The 18295-nt window shown below is 33.3% G+C and overlaps 1 protein-coding gene across 2 annotated transcripts in view; it reads left to right on the top strand.

The window, feature by feature from the left end:
* Positions 1-18295, top strand: part of Grd (GABA-gated ion channel) — a 90305-nt gene that overhangs the window by 12137 nt on the left and 59873 nt on the right. The window contains exon 2 of one of the 2 annotated variants that reach the window (XM_072001148.1): positions 8392-8899. The exons of the other annotated variant lie outside the window; for it this stretch is intronic. The gene's annotated coding sequence lies outside the window, so the exon portion shown is untranslated. The remainder of the gene's footprint in view (positions 1-8391; positions 8900-18295) is intronic. 2 annotated transcript variants of the gene reach the window in all.

Below are 18295 nucleotides of genomic sequence, written 5' to 3'. Positions count from 1 at the left end.
TCTTCTCTATTTAATGATTCTTTGCTCACTTATCGCCTTTCAATTTTTCATACAACCCGAAAGATATAATTTCTATTAATACAATTTCCGCGAAAAGACATAAAATTGAAATCAGGTATGCAGCGTTCAAATAAAAAGTGAACAACAGTTTCGTGTGTCTATAAAATTAATTTGTTTGTCGAGTATACAACGCTACTGTTCAAATATCGGGCCTCCAAATACTTTGAGTACACATGTTTTCGTGCTCGTTGATTGTGTTTGTACATGTTAATTGCTCCAACAATCGTTAAACGATGACAGACTACGTTACGATTGTTCTTTCTTTCTAAAACTACCGGGTGCTTCCAACATAAACAATTCAACACGCAGAACAAATTAACAATGTACAGCGCAATATGTATACGCGTTGCAATTGAATATCAAAATATCAAATTTTAAATGTATCTTTTTTATTTGGAAATTAACGTACATAAATAACTCGTGATAAATCTAAATACGTTCTATCGAGTTTTAACTTTGAGCTAGAAGCTGATAAATATAAATAACTTTTGTATTCGCACATAACTTTATTATCCAATGAAATATTTTTCATCGTATTCTATATTTCATTTTCACAGAATTTTCATTCGTATTTTCATAGTCGCATAAAATTAGCATTAAGTGATTTAAAATTTAATATACTTAATATATTTTTAATATATTTGGTCCTGATCGATTAGTATCTATGTAAATGTTACGATACATCGATGCGCAAATACTTTTTGCGATCACTATATCTCGATAGCAGTCATTCCAATTATGATTAGAAGAGTTGAGAAAATTGTGGAGTCCCTCTTGACAGATTACGGTAAATCGAGGTATAAGTTTATCCTTGATTGTGAGAAGCTCGTTAAAGCTTCGTATCGATCGGACCAACTACTTTCTCTGTCGAACAATACAACGGAAAAAGAATAGAAGAGGGAAGAATTTGATATTCGGTTGGCCAATTCTGCTTCTCTTAATCTTCAAGAATGTACCAGCAGTTGAATATCTTGACAGTGTATTATTTTCTGTAATTTTGCTGGAAATCTCGGATCGATGGGATTACAAAAGAACGACGAAAAAGCGCAAGAAACGTCGCTTTTTTTCGCGTATCTCGAACACGGAGCTTTCTACAGCGGAGATTTAGTGGATCTCGGGAGAATACTCTGAGGCAAAATTGAACGTTTTCGAAGAAGAATTTTAGAACGCGGGTCGGTGTCTTTGCTCATCTCTTTTGCACGATGCTTAAATGGAAGTATCGAATTCAAATATTTGATGTCACATTTATGTAAGTTAAGATATGTTAGTATGGCGATGAAATGCATAGACGTTAAATCTATGAATTAAAAATATGTTGGAAATCTGTTATATCGCTATATCATGGGAGTATTTGTAGAGAAAAAGGAAAAGTTTTCGTATCACAGCGCTGTATCGTAACGAATCCAGCTACTTGTAATAAACAATAACCAAATAACAGATAAATGAACAATTAACAACAGTATTTATGATTGTAACAATAACGATCTATTATAATACACATTATATTATAACTATTATAATACACAATCTATCTAAATCTAATCTAATCTATCTAAATGCTTCACATTTTTCAACGAAGTATCATGCGTTAAAAAATAAAGAAATATGTGATATTAGAAACTGACAAAGATAATTGAGAGTATCAATACAAAAATTAATAAACATTTTAATGAAGATAGAATAAAAGAGTTAATTGGAACGATTTATAAAGACTGTAAATATAAAAACAAAAATGGTATGATCATTAGCTCTTCTCCTATAAAGGCTTGATCTCCTTTTCCAGAGGAAATCTCCCTGAAGATTGTTCTTGACTTCCGTTTCAGATTGCCAGTATATAATTTAACTTTCTTAGAAAAAAAAAAAAAAGAAAGAAACAAGCCGGCTTCCTGTTATGAGATCTTAAAAGCGCCTAAAACTTCTGTTTCTTTTTCTTTGCGTTCTTTTTGCAAAAAATCAGCAATGCCCGTAACAAGTAGATGTAGGTCTGACTTGTAGAGATAAAAAGAGAAGGAAATAGGAAAAAAGAAGGACGATGAAGAGAGATAGTGTGAGATGGACGCGAGCTTGCTCGACTGAAGCCTCTTTACCTAAGAACTTTTGCAGAGTACTTTCGATGCTTTTCCACGATCTCGAGTATATTTCACCTCCCGTTCAACATTCCGCCGCTTCTGGATCGAGTACTGATTAATTTCATTCGAGACACCGACGTTTTATCTCGTTTCGTGGAATACAAATGAAGAAGCTGTTCGTAGAGATCATTTCGAAATGTCAAAGTAGAATTTTCCTTCTCTTCTTTTACATGCGTCAATATCTGTTTGTTCGTGAGGAAATAACGTTCCGAGTTTGGGATGCGAATGCGTATATACAGTGGCGAACAAAAGAAAGCTTGAATTACTCACTTGTGTATAATAATTTTGTACTAAATTTTCATTACCACGTTGATAACGTTCGCTTATTCTAGACACACACATACGCGCATTAATTACATCCCCTAACAAGTTAATCGTTCTTATCAATCATGAGCTCTTCTTCTAAAATCGTGGCGTTCTTTCTACTACTTATCTTTTAAATTCATCTTTCACATTCCGCTGTATTATTCAAATTTAGTTGAAAATTTAATCCGCATACTCGACAGTTGACGCACCGATTATCGATTCGTCGAACTGACATGAAACCGTCGCCTGGTTCGTCCAAATGCTACTATTACCCTACTGTGAATCAAAACAACAATGCATCAACTCATCATACCGTGGATATTCAATTAAAATGAATAATTACGCAATTATTAATTTCAATAACTATCTGACTGATCTATATAAGCACACGTTCGCCACATAATACCAGTCGAACCTATCAAAACCAATCTATCTCCTCCGCTCTCTTCCCTATCCACGTCCTTCAAATAGCTTCCATCCCCCCCCCCCCCCAAACCCTGCTCCCCGCCTTTTTCACCCAACAAAGACTTGGTAAATTTCATCGTCGAAACGGTTCGATTGTCTTAAAGAGAGTCGTTCTCGTCGGTGGCGCGGTATAAAAAGGGCAGGGTATCCTTTTATGATTCCTCGGGAATTTCCGGGTTCATTCCACCGTCGATGAAAATCAACGGGCTTGGCGTTAGCGTGTATACAGGTTAAGAGGGAAATTCTTTCCTTGAGGTTCCGCAGTTGCAACGCCGAATATAGGTTATCGAGGGTATAAGGCGAAAAGAGGGTATCTGCGACGGAGGTCGAAGTCAAAGTGTAGGCAGGCTGGAAGAGAAAGCAAGACAGACACAAAGGAGTGAAGGTGGGACAAAGAAGATTCCTGAATATCGCTGACGATGCCATCTTGGAGCACCCTTCATGCGGAGTTTCTCCGTTTAACTCGCTGTTTTCCCGGCATCCTTCTTTCCCATCATCCATCTTTTATCGTGCTTTCACGGGCCGGCTCGATCTTCCGATGCCTGGAAAGAACACGTGGATGATCCGAAAACGTGGTGAAAACGAGAACCTGTACAGGTCCCATACGTAGGGGCGCTGCCTACGAAATACCTTTTACCTTTATGATCACATCTCGCGACTTTATCCGATTTAATACACGCTCGATGAGCATCCAGCTCAAAGGATTCATCGAAGTTGGAAGTCCTTTCGGCTATTTCCTTTTCCCTTCTAATCTTTCTCTTGATAGCGAAGGTGATACAGGTGAAACCTGCATCAATTCCTAATGTGTTTTAATTGTTCTCCCCTGTGTATCATTTATCTTGATCTTTTTTTTTTTGTTTAATCGTTCTTAACGTTTCATTGTTCCTTGTGGTGTGTCGTTCACCTTAGTCCCTTTTCGTTCAATTGTCCTTCCCGATATCCTTTGCGTGTATCATTTATCGTAATCTTTTTCTGTTTAATTGCCCTTAATGTTTCATTCTTTCTTGCGATGTATCGTCTATCGGAGCACCTTTTTGTTGAATTGTTCCTTGTTGTGTATCTTCTGTCGTAATCTGTTTTTGTATAATCGTCCTTAATGTTTGATCGTTCCTTGCAGTGTATCGTTTATCTTAGTCTCTTTTCGTTGAATTATCCTTCGCGATATCCTTTCTGTGTATCATTTGTCGTAATCTTTTGATTGACCTCAATCTTATAGATTCTATGTAAGAACTTTTATTTTTATATTACGCGAAGAAGTAGCAGGTATACAATAAGCCTTCTTTCACATGGCGATACACATGTGCGACACGTGTATGATGGATACCGATTATACATCGCCTTCATAATAGCTTCCATAATATCATACACGTATCGCGATATATGTATCGGCGTGTGAAAGAGGCCTAACGCTATCGGATACTCAAAGAGTCCATACATTTTTGAGAATAGATATTTCATGAAGCTTCTTCATAATTACAAATTTGTTTCCAAATTCGTGCATACATAATACGCATAAGTAGTATGCATACATATAAAGTATACGTAACAGAATACGTAAAGAAAAATATTCCACCTATAGGAATTGAGAGAAGGTTTTTAAATCGCTAATCTTGACATTATTCTTGAGATAATATAATTATGCGTGACACGTTAATGTATATTAGAAAGGTTTGCTTTAGTCTCTTTAAATTTCGTACTAATACGATGCGCTTAGACTAACAATATGCGAACGTTGCTCGCTTTTCTTTTCCTTTACCAGTATTTGATGAAAGTTAACGAAGGTGTAAACCAGCATTCGTTCGAAGTTTGACGATTGCTTGCCGAATCGAACACTCGAATGCTCTAAGGATACTCCAAGGACGTTTGTTCGATTCTTTTAGATATTATAATCTGTATGAACATTTTCTCGCGTTTGCCGTGAAGGAATGGAACGTTCTTAGAGCACTGTACATACTCATATATTTACATGTGTACCTATGTGGTTCTATATCGTCAGTATATCGCTGATGATACAAGGGGGGGGGACCTTTATAATCCATCAAGCAGCACCAACAAGAACAGTAAAAAAATGTATAAAATGTGTTATCAAGGAAATGGTTTTTCGCGAGAACCCGCAGATGTTCCTCACCGATCCCTTCGAAATCGTAAATGAATCCTACAGGCATTCCTCTGACAGATAAGGGGAAGATAGTTCTGCCATTTAGTATCCAGTCAAGATCAATCTGAATCCTAAAATGGTACACCGATACGGATAGATATGACACACAATTTACTTTTTTCTGTACATGTAATTTTTACATTGTAAAATTTTAAATTTAAATTCCATCGTATGCTCCTTGATATAGTAAAAGAAATACTATTTATATTAAAATACTCAAATAAGGATTGCAAGAAAATTCAAAGAAGATATCTTTTCTGGAACATCTGTTATCAATTCTTTATAATAAATAAATAAATAAATAAATAAATAAATAAATAAATAAATAAATAAATAAATAAATAAATAAATAAATAAATAAATAAATAAATAAATAAATAAATAAATAAATAAATAAATAAATAAATAAATAAATAAATAGGCATGTAAATATATGAATAAAACATTTGTACAAATTTTTCAACATAGTTAAGTGCATCAGTTGTCTATTGAAAACGATCGTGTTTAAAGAGCAGAACGTGTTTTCATTAGAAAATTATGCAATATCAAACATTTGTTCCTGTAAACCAAATGTCGATTTTATCACAAAAATCGAAAACAGCCATAAATTTAATTTCCAATAATTTGCACAGAAGAGAAGACATGTATAATATTCATTTCTCTTTCTATGTTGTAGAAACTAACTATCTATATAAATCAAATGCAAACGTGTTCGTATCATATCATATATATAATCATATTATAATAATTATTATATATTTGTTATTAATATATATTATCATATTAATTATAATTTTTACAAAGATATATATGTTAAGAGAGTTTAAGTTATAATATACATATACATACATAGAAGAATAGGATTAGTTTCATGAATTTTGTATGCCAAATGAACTGAAACTAAGTGTAAGAAACGTATAAGTATGCGTGAGTTTCGGAAAATATTGTAAAAGTCCATTTTCGGACTGTGAATACAAAATAAAATAAAATAAAAGATAAGATAGCAACTATCGTAAATGAAAAAATAAAAAGTTATTAGACGCTACCGATATGACGAACGGAAAAATATTTCGTCGGGAAAGTAAAATCGTAACATTGGAAGTGATTCTTTCGGAGAAACGTCTGAGAACTCGGCAAAGTCTGGAAATTACGCCTCGCGATTTTGTGGTGAAATCTGCCATTAAGTTGCCGTCGTAACGATGAAAATACCGGGGAAAAAAATTGAGATCGTTGCCCGTATTTCTTCAGAAACGATCGCGGCTGCAATCAGGTAGGGTGGAGGAAAGACGCGAGATCGATTTCCGGATTAAATTACCAATTCCTTGAGATCTCACTGGTACTTCGGTGGAGAAAAGGCTACGTAAATAGTAGTAATCACTAGCAACCTCGATTCGAGAAATATGGTTCCCTAGCTCCTCCATTAATAAGACAATAACGAGGCTTTAAATCGATGCGAGTGCCCGCGTTCTTTTATACTTCGTTGTGTTACTAGTGGCAATAATATTATCGGCGAAGCCATGATATGCTTATAAAAATTATTTTTTTGTCGTAATCATATCTAGGTCTTTTATACGAACGATAATTATAAAATTATCGCGTAGTATGTATTTTTGTGGGATGCTTACGAAGCATATACTAAATCCTAAGAGATACTTAGTAATTTACAAAGTGAATTAATTGATTTCCTGGCTGACATTTTTGCAGAATTTTATTCTTAGTTGCAATTATTAAGAAAGGATTAAGTTAGTATAACAATAAATTAAATCACGATATAATACAGGAATAAGAACGCAACATCTTCCTTGTAATAGGCTATGAGCTTAAGGCACAAATAAATCAGTATTATTATTGTTACAATATTTAGTCATGTTTGACATTTTCAAACAGAAAGAACATTATAACCATTACGACGAGAAATGATCGAAACTTTGTCTTTTCCGTCTTATTCGATAATAAAATGATTCGATCCGATTTAACAAAGCTTTTCCTCTATCTTTTCAAGTTCCAGCCCTCTGCTAAATACTAGCACCAAAATACGCAAAATTATAAATTAAAAGTAAGATCTGTAAAGTTTTCGTAATACGCTATACATACTAACGACGCGTTTCAATCAATAGCGAAACGTGCCTCATTCTCGAAAAACGTCGTCCACTTGAGACATTATCGAAGAATCGATTGGAAATTTTGCTTAATGCGCATAGCGGTAGCACTCAATCTTGGAAATGTTTTTTTTATATTTCGTGCTACGATCTTCCTTCCGGCGAAGTTTGTCGGATTTTAATAACTTCCGTTCACGGGTTTGGTATCGATAATCCCATTGTCGAGTGAATATCGAGAAAACTCCACCGCTGAATGGAGTACCGTGGAACCGCAGGAGACTGCTAATGCACTGTCAACAATGGATCTCTCACCAGGAAATCTCTCTCTCTCTCTCTTTCTCTCTTTCTCTGTTGCAATGAATTCGAGCTTTGTATTATTATCCGAACTATTAGGTCATCCGAACTGCCTTGTCCCCAGAATTGTTCGGATAAACGAGGTTCTACTGTATATTATTAATCAACACTATATTTCTTTTTTATTTCTTTTCTTTGAATAAATATATATAATACGTATACGTTGTATTGGATAATGTAATTCTATGCTGTTAAGAACGCAGGATTTATTTTACGGATATTTTCTGTTCGTATTATCGATCGATTAAAATATACGATGAACGTGAATTATACTAGAAAACTTCTTCTCCAATATGATTTCAAGCAATCGAATATAGGAGAAAATGCAAGGAATGATATCTGCACGCTAGCTTCAAACTTAGCACGTGCGTACCATTCCTCAAATTTCGTTCGATATTTAACTTTTAAACTTTGAAAAGTATTTCTTCGATGAGCGGGGCGAGGAGATTCCTTTAGAGTGGTAGTATCTACTTAGATACGATATACTTATCGTATATGCCCGAGGTATATCGAAAATTGTAATATAACCGCGAAACAGGTCGCATAAAATTTTTCGCATTTTCGTTCGTACGAAATAACTTAATGTCTGGCCAAAATAATGATGTATCTAAGCAATCGTTTTTAAAGGAAAAATCTTAAATGAATATAAATGCACGAACACGTATTTTTCCCTTTTTGATTTATCGTCTAACATCAAATTACCTTTTAGTATTTAGTCCGATCACGTACAGAAAACAACATTGAAAACTATGTATCGAAAACGGAACTCTGTTACGTCCTACATCTGCTAACGATAACGCTTCCATTTACAAAATTTCAGGTCTCGCGCTTTATCAAGATGGAAAATCTCGAAAGAAGAGGAAGAAGAGAAAAACAGAGACCATCGATAAATCATCGATCTGATCAATTTTGGGAAACTGGTGGGGGATCGGGGAACGAGAGCTACACATACATAGCGATGCGGAGCATCAGCGAGAGAGTAAGAGGGAAAGCGCAGGGTGGCAAACGCCGAGTTGCCACCCCTCGTCAGCTGTCCTGTACGAGGCAGCCAGTACGCGTCGTGGCTTCGCCACGTGCTTCTCGTCTCTTTGCAAAGTTCGTGTTCACCATCGTCGACGATGTTTTCATATTTGACCGTGATCTTGTTGTGTTGACTCGCCTATCAAATCGAACCACCGATTCTCCGCGATGCGATCAATTTGGGGCATCTGGATCCGTTCGTGACCATCGGTCGTACATACTGTTTCCATGACCATGTGACGAACGAGACGTTTCGATACGAGTTCATTATGGAGATTCCAGCGTTTTTTTATCGAGCGTAATAATAGGTGAGTTCGTGAAAAATATCGTTCTTTTAACATGCAGTTTACTAATAAACTTAGCTTCAGTTTCGTTTCAAAGTAACCAGTGACACGAATCAAAGTCAAGATCGACGTTTATATATTAAATTTCGGTTGAAAAGAATCAACAGTTATATTAAAAAAAAAAAAAAAAAGAAGTGTGGTTTTTAATAATCGAAAGTTCTACTCAATTTTTTATAATATTTCTTGCTACTTGCGTATTTTGAATTTGTTATTGTAGTTATTCGAAGTATCTTTTGTATCTTGACGACTCGTCTCTTACTTTATTTTGACAACAAATTTTACAAATCGATCGACGTGCAATCAGAATCGTTTGATCTTCGGTGTGAATTTTTAACACTTTCTTTGTACCTTGCTCGTGGGTATAATTTTTGATTCGGCAACGTAACACTAGTTTCTGTTGAAATTTAGTTTGAAAATTAATTTTTGTTTTTTTCTTTTTTGCAATGAATTTATTCTTTCTTCGTGTATTTAATATCTGCGATTCTTTACCGAGAAAAAAGATGAGGGTGCAAGTCGGAGACAAATGAAACTGAGACGTGTAATAATGATAATTATTTACTGACACGAGATAAAATAATTGGATGATAAAAGTAAATGTTACATTGTGCTTTATTAAGAATTTAAATGATAAGAAATAAAAATAAGCTTGTTTTCATCGAAAGTAAGTTAGGCAGTTATTTATTTTGAAATATAATTTTATAAACTGAAGGTGAAATATTAATTATATCGACGGCGTATAAATTGAAATTCGAAATGCATCCTTTTGAAGAAATATGTACAAATAAAAATAAGTATAGAACAAATATTTATGTTAGTATTGTGCTAATTTTTGATACGTCAGAATAACAATTAATCGTTTAACATTATTCTTGAATTGCAGAAGACGCAATGGCAAATTATTTTTGGCACTTTAAGAATTTAGGAATTCAAGTCTAAAAATTATGATAAAAAACTTCACTTTCTTAAGAATAAAATCACGAAAGTGTAGTAAAAAGTTCTTCAAAATCGTCAGTTTATCTAAAAATTAGGCATCTTTATCCGCGGTAGCAAAGATTATGCTTTATCCCTCTTCTTCGGCGAAGTTGTTCGCCACTTTCATTAAGAATACTTTAAAAGGTCGAAAAGTATATTTTCATAACAGCAAGTGCAAAAAAAGTTTGAAGCGTGTCTTAATTCGCTAAGTTTAGGAACATTTCGAAAGTTGAGATAAGCTATACTTCTACTTCATCTTTTATTTCATCGTTATGGTCAACACGCTCAACAAAGTTACTGGTTTGCCAACCTTGCTCAAGTTGAATTAGAAAAAATTTGTAATATTGCTAATTATTTACTGATGCAAAATAAAATAATTGGATTTTATCAAAACGATATTGCAACAACAAAACTCGTTAAGAAAGATGTACTCATACATTGGTTTTTTCATTGAATTCCAATCGAAAAATAAATTAGAGAAACAAAAGAAGAGCTGACTATACGTACAAGCATATGATATTTGTAAAAAGAAATAGAAAATTTCACGTTAATGTAAACTTTCTAAAAACAATGCTTGATACGTGATTTTAGTAACGTTATAATTCGTTTTAAATAATAGTAAATATAACGTAATAAATACGTGTGATATCTGGAAAATATAAATCTATAATTCATTTTTTGAAGAAATATGTTCCTTAGCTTTTCACATCCGAGTTTAGTAAAAGATGGGAAAGATATTGCGCCAGAGGAGAAATTATTTCTTGGGATGGACTGTTTTTCAAGAAATTCGTTTAAAGATCTTTCCGTACGACATCGTATAAACTTACACTTGATGCTCGTAAATTGGTTTCACATGCTATGGAACGTTAGTTATTCAACGAATCGTACTTTTATTATGTACACGCGTTCCGGTAACGCTTGAAGAGAAAATGTGACAAGAAGCACGAGGAGGTATGCCATTTCGTTACGGTGAAAAGAAGCTTGTAGGTAGAACGATATCTAAATGAGACTTAATAGAGATGATCTTTGCTAGATGAATGAGAGAGTTGGTATATTATTCTGGCGAAGTGAAATAACGTGATAATTGCGTTAATGAACATTTATAGCAGTCGTTTTTACATGCGAAAATTGTAGCTTTCGCTGCGAAATTAGAAGTTAACGTGCTTCTTTTTAGGAGAAACAATCTATCTTTTTATGTCGAAAAATTAAATTAACATAATATTCGCGCTTATAATTGTATTTTATATTTTTCGTAATTTAGTGCCATATATATTTAGCAATTTAATTTGCACGAAGGAAGATTTTATACATTTCTGCCATACATGTATGGTTACCTTTATTAATAAAGAAATTGCTTTAAATTACTTGGAATAGTTTAAAGATAATTTAAAAAACAAATTTTGAAAGAAATTATCTTCTTATCCGAATGAAATATATGAAAAGATTAACCGAATAAAACATATTGCGACGCATTTTCCGTATAAAAACGTCACTCGTGAAATCTTTCCTTGGAGAAATTTCTTAAAGAAACTTTCTTGCAAGAAAAAAATCACTAAAATAAGATCACGAATTCTTAGAAATTATATTTCTCGAAGAATGTTTATTCGAATAAAATTAAAAATATTGCATCGATATACGATAATAAGAAAAGGAAATATTACGTACTTTAAAATTTTAGTTTATTAAATTGAATTTCAAACATACCACTGACCGTAATTTCTACGGAAAATTACTAAAGTTATACTCAAAAAAAAAAAAAAAAAAAAAAAAGAATAAAGATATTCAATTAAAAATTCAATCAAATATCGATAATATTTAATTAGAAATTTAATTGGATATCGATAATATTCAATTAAAAAATCATCTATGGGAAATAAATTAAGTACTTTAAGAATTATCATAGTATTACATCATTATTAGTATTAATTATAAAATTGTTAATACTAATATCGATTCATATTAATTCCTACTATACCATATAACGTCGAATCACATTTTCAATCGTTCAGTTCAATCAACCAGTTTTCATCGTCGAATCGATAATTATATAGTTCATCCACAGGGTTTTGAGTCGTTTGTTCAGCCGATCTTTTCAGTAAACTCGATGATTGTCAATACATGAAACATACACAATGTATCGGCAATCTGATTTCGCGGGAACGAAACGAAGATGCAAGTTATTCCCAGGCTGATTAGAAACTTTCGTCATAAAAGTTTGCCTCTCTCGCTGAAATATCTTTCCTATATTTTAAACAATTAAAGAAAAATAAATAAAACATGGCTATCGAAGCAAATCTCCAACACTTCGACGCTCACCCTGTTGTTAGAATTAAAACATGTTTAAAAAAACTGTGCAAAAAATATGGAAAATTAGAAATGCGAAAGGAAATCTCGGATGCCGAGGTTGTTCTTCGAAGGAAAACGTGCTTAAAATAAAGATATTCTGTTATCAATTGTTACAATGACCAACTAGTAACGTGAAAAGATGTGGAATATAAAAAATCGCTGCAGAAAGAAATCTCGAACACCATAAGACTATTTTTCGAAGGAAAACACGCTGCAAAATATATTCTGCTATCAATTGTTACAATGACCGAACACGGCTTTGGTTATTGGGACAAAACGAGTAAAAGGGTACGTGATACCTTCACTGGAAGCTTATACCTTAAGATGCAGATTTCGTTGTATATGGTAGTTCAAAGTGCAGCATACTTGTGGTTTTCGAGATATTAACAAAGTTCTATTAGTTTTATGTACATTACGTTCTACCTGTGCATACATGTATGCGACTGCGTACAGAGATGCTGCCGACGCGATAGTCGCTTCGCTCGCCGGTCGACGAACTATTATAATTTATTGTTTGCACGTAAGTATAGGATTATATAGGTTTGGACTATCCTTTACTTTCCGACCGTGTCGTTTAGGTAGCCTGTTACGAGCGAAACGACTATCGCTTCGACCGTGTTGCGCATGCAGTCACGTATGTATATCTAGGCAAGATGCAATGTATTAGTAATACTAATATATTTTTCTCGATACAATCTCGTGAACTGTGAGTCTCGGACCATCGTAGTTGTAATTCTTTAGGGACGAGCTTCCGATCAAGGTATCACACTCCCTTCTACTCGTTGTCCCGATGAGTAAAACGAAACCTAATGATCAACTCATCGCTGAAAAAGTTTGAAAATATGTTAGAAAAATGTGAAATAGAAAAATCCAGAGGAGAAAACATAGAAAATAATATAAAATAAGAAGAGAAATCTCGGATACCGCGAGGCTCTTTTTCGAAGATTCTTCGCTTTCAAACGCTTTATTCTCGTCCGGAAAAACGGTCTCACGGTTACGAAATCGTGTAGCGACTATCGCGAAAACACAAAAGCCACTGGAGAGGTCGCGATAAAGTCCTGACACCCTTGAAAAGTGAGAAGAGTGTCAGTATCATTATTTACCCGGGACGTTTTCATGGCGAGAGACCTTGTCGACGATGGCAGATTTCGTTTCCTCGGGAATCGTGTGCCGACCGAATATCGCGGTCCCTGTGTTCACGGGGGTGCGATGTAATTTCTCGTTGACCCATCTGTGATGTTTTGCTCAATATTAGCAAGCTCTCGACGTTAAAGCCGGCCGTTTCGAATGGAAACGGCAGCCGCGCAGTTTCCTGCAACCGTGGTGTTATTTTGTAACAAACGGTTTGTAATAATATCACTCGAGATTGCGAGGGTTAACGAAGTCGATGTTTCGTTTGCATCGTAATCGAGACTCTTGATTCCGTTGTAACATAATTAGAAATTGTGATGAGATCGTAGTTTACGTATACAATAATTCTGTTCGGTTTCTTTTCGTTTTTTCGTTTCAATTATAAGCTTTACATATTTTCACATCGCATCTACCGCCAATTGTAAGCCATTCATTGGCGAAACTGACACGATTCTACGATTTTTTTTTTTTTTTTATATCGAAGAATCGAAACTCTATTGAAAGAATTTGATGTCTTTCGGCTAAATTAGACTTTTGTGCAGTCACAGGACTATTTGTTGGACTGATAATTTAGTTTAGAAGTGGTGTGAGGATTCCGGATTCCAAGAAATTTGACACGAAATTAGACTGGACATAGTATCATTTTCGTGCTATAAATAAATCGAAGTAAAGGAGATTTTTATTAGCCACTCGGTAAAACTTCGTGTTTAATTCAAAAGAAACTACTTCTGGTGTTTTTAGCTGATACAGTTGTTGATATAAAGTACGAAGTGAAAACTTAATACACCTGTTACTTTCTTGCCCTTTAATGTACGCATTAATCTTTTGAGAGAATTTTTCGAAGATAAACATTTTACATACGATCACGATCCATAAACAACTTCTTCATGAACTTTCATTTGTTTCTTCGTGTTTCTTTATGGACGATTTGAAACTTTATGTATCTGGCCGTAATTATTCGTAACAAATCGTACCACGGATTATGTAGATTCAGGTGAAAGTTTATAAGCATGAGTCGAATGGTAATATTAACGAACGTCGATAACTACTAATTGTAACGACGTAATTTGTAACATTAAAATTGAATTGTATTCATTCCCAGTGAGTCATAAAATTCTCTCTTTCTGTCCACGTTATATATCTCGTCATTGTTCGCTTCGCGTTTTTCTATCTTTACTATTTTTATATTTTACTGTCTTTATTTATATTATTGCTGTCTATTACTCGTTAGTTTCTTTTTTGCTCTTATATTTTAAAGGTGGAACTGACTTTAAATTATTAAATAAATAGTGATACTTAGAATGGATTTCTTATTTAATTTATAAATATTTCGCAATTTGTATAAATGCATTTTTCGGTAGAATGAGCATCATAGAACGCTATCGAAGGATAATATCGTGAGAAAGACTGGAAAAAATGAATTCAGAGTGACGATGGCGGTAACAACGTGCGTGAAAACGTGACAAATAAATACTGACAGTTCGGTGCCAATATGGGTCGTGATATCACTTTAACAACGACGATAAATCTAATCGCGTGAAAGCCTCGATACCGTAAATATATAGGGTGCTTCGGTAAATACTTAGTATGTATCTTGATATTGCTTGAACGAGATAAATTTGCACTAGAAAAACTACGTATAGAAAGGGGACCATTTTATAACAAAGAATTTTCTCAAAGTATATCCATTCGTTTTTGTCTTTAGAATCTATCATTCTATCTTTTAATATTTTTATAATAATTACTAGTATCTTCCGAAAAACTATGAAAACTTTTTATTATACCCAGTTTTTATACGTTATGAGACTCTTTGATTATCCAGTATTAATAAATATGATATAACAAAATGTGTTAATACGTGTAATACATAAAATGTTAAAATAATAAAACATTGATTCTCGGCTGGTGTCGTTATTCGTAAAAGAATATTTTCTGAAAAAACGTGTCGAAATAATTTCTATGCAGTGCGCCAGTAATTAGTAATGTGAGTTTATACAGAACCATTTAGTTGCTTCTAGTTAATAGCCATAACAACTATAATAACAACAGCCAACGCTATATATGATTGTTCGTTAGTAGTTACAGACACTAATCGAAGATTTCTTGTAGACGATACCATAAGTGCAAAAATTTAAAAATCTTGTCGTGTAATGTTTTACATACTAATAGGAATATCGTAGCAGAATTTAATAGCAACTTCCATTTGTAAATAATTACTAATAGCTTAATATAATAATATAATAATTACTAATATAATACTACTTAATATAATAATTACTAATAGTTGAAAGGTGATATCACCGGTTCGTTTAACGTTGTCTCCGTGTAAAACAACGTAAGTGCAATTATGCAATAAATATGTTCAAACACATGGTCACTAAATATGACCAATCTTACAGTTCTTACTGGGAAAATAATAAAATGCACTTTCGTAAGAAAGATAAAAAGAACATCTTGAGTATTTGATATATATGAGTAATTATATTTATTTTATTAAATAAACGTATTTTTTTGTGTTTTATACAAGTTATTTAGAGATTTAGAGGATTGATGTTTTCTCTGCGACTAAGATGTGGCACATATAAGCTTTTCTACAATTATGATTCTTTTTATGATGAATTCCGACTATATTAGTGCAAAAGAATAAAAAGTTTTTCGTTTGGATTATCGTACACTTGAGATTTTATAATAATCAAAACAATTCAACTTGCGAAGATAATGTTAAGTCAGTGAAGTATTTTCTCGCTCGTAAAAAAGTTGATGTTTAGCACTTACAGTGTTGTCCACGAGAAGTCTTCGATCGTTTATCAAAAATAATAATAGTACAAGATTATATAAATAAATTAAATTATCGACAATTTTTCTGTTTTGTTTCAGTGTGACTGATTCTTTATTGTAGAAAAGATATTATTATAAACAAGTAACGTACTATTTTTTATATAAAAGGCTTAAAAACCTGTCAGAACATCACAACTTTATAATCACTTTGTTTCTTATAAAGGCCTTTTATTAACTGAATTATGACTCTGAGTGGCCAATAAAGTTACGAAGGCAGTCTACAAAAGCGAATGAAACCGTTGGAAATTCTGACAAAGTTTTTCGACATGTAAAGAGCACATTTAGATGCGGTGAGATTTATTGTCGAAATGAAATTTCTTATAACAACTCGCGTTATGATATCGAAGCTATACTAAAAATTTTAAATGCGTCGTTCCAAATAATTATGTTCAACATGAATATAGCAAACAAATAATGTAGTAACTATTTACGTAATCATCCTATGAATGAAATTTCTATGGATTAATAAAAATCTTTATACGAATCAATAAATTGTCGAAATGAATCCGTAGAAAAGTACAATATTATTCGTTTTTTCGTCCAGTCGCGGGGAGACGCGATCGCGTTGAAGCGCGTCAACGAGAGTTACGATTATAATAATCGATACCACGAACAGGTCGATCCCCTTATTTCTTATGAGATAATAGGGGTGTTTGTTATATAATAAAACTGTAGTCTACAGTTCTATGATATATATATTTACAATAACTTACAACACTTGTTGTCGCGTAGACTGTAGTGATGATATCCTGTTATTGGATCAGGAGTTGATTGACTTCATCGTGATGGAAAGTACAGTAGTTGACTACTCGAATGTTAAAAGAATAGAACAGTATTTGACTCGATTTGATATGTTGAAGAACAATATTTGACTTGACTGCCCGAAGCTCGGTGTGTGTGTGCCTTTTTGAACTAAAAACGCGGATTCGTTGTTTACACTTTTCTCATGGCTCATGGGTATCCTTGTTCATGAGAAAAACCTGCTATTTCGCTAGGCAAACATCCGCTTTCTCCGTAATTAGTAAGTGCGTGCAATAAACCTAAGGACTGTTTTAAGGACCATCCATGAACCGAAAATAATTGGCGGCCAGACCATGAGAGACGTCGCATGGACTATCTCGCGCAACGTAACGTTATTATTCAATATTAAAATATTATTATGAAAACGAAAAATCCCTGACAAGTAGTAAATATAATAGATCTGTAGTATTAAATAGATTAAAAAGAATCTTTAAATAAATATGAGTAATGTAAGCAAACATAGTAAAAGAAAAGTAGTAAATATAGTAAAAGGTAGTAAATCTAAAAATAGTAAATTTTTAATGAATAATATATTTAAAAGCTTCCATAAGGATATACGATTTTTAAATTCGTATACTGTGCTGGTCCAATATTTTAGCTTTCTGAACATGATGGACATATACCTGCATGTGATTATAAACCAGGAATAATATCAACTAACACAGCAAATGTTACATGTGTTCACCTCATTCGCAGATTTTATATTTCGTGCTTATATATTATGAAACAATGTATATGCCCTCGAACAACAGTTTCACGTAATAACAAGAGAGAAGATAGACTCTGTATACATATGCGGGAATTTTTGCATGGACAGCTGGTTGAATTGATTTGGTCAAAGTAAAGACGCGAGATTTCGAAATTGCATTGTTTGGTTCGTTTTTAAGAGCGAGTGGTATTATACGAGTTGGTTAAAAAATTTTCCTTCTTTGACCTATATTCCCGCGTTGGAGATTAAAGCGTTATAATGGAGAGTTCGTATAATATGCGAATCATTATGACAAGAGATTTGAGAAGCCTGTTCGAATAATATTTGTTAGCGATCGTACAATTAAAAGTATAATAATTGAAGTTTCAAAGCTTTGTATGTACAAATTTGTTCCGTTTGTAATATAAAACAGAAATATGTGTGGATTAGTTTTGTATATGAATTTGTACATAAAAAGTGTGTGGATTAAATTAATTGTAAATTTTATAATTTTATAAATCTGCTATGCGGAAAGAGAATCGCGGAGCATATTTTCTGCTTTAACTTACAATTTAATCGGCTGA

The sequence above is a fragment of the Bombus fervidus genome, chromosome 1, assembly GCF_041682495.2.
Source record: "Bombus fervidus isolate BK054 chromosome 1, iyBomFerv1, whole genome shotgun sequence".
Classification (NCBI taxonomy): Eukaryota; Metazoa; Arthropoda; class Insecta; order Hymenoptera; family Apidae; genus Bombus; species Bombus fervidus.
Note: the sequence above shows the minus strand (reverse complement) of the source record. Positions and strands in the feature narration are given on the sequence as shown.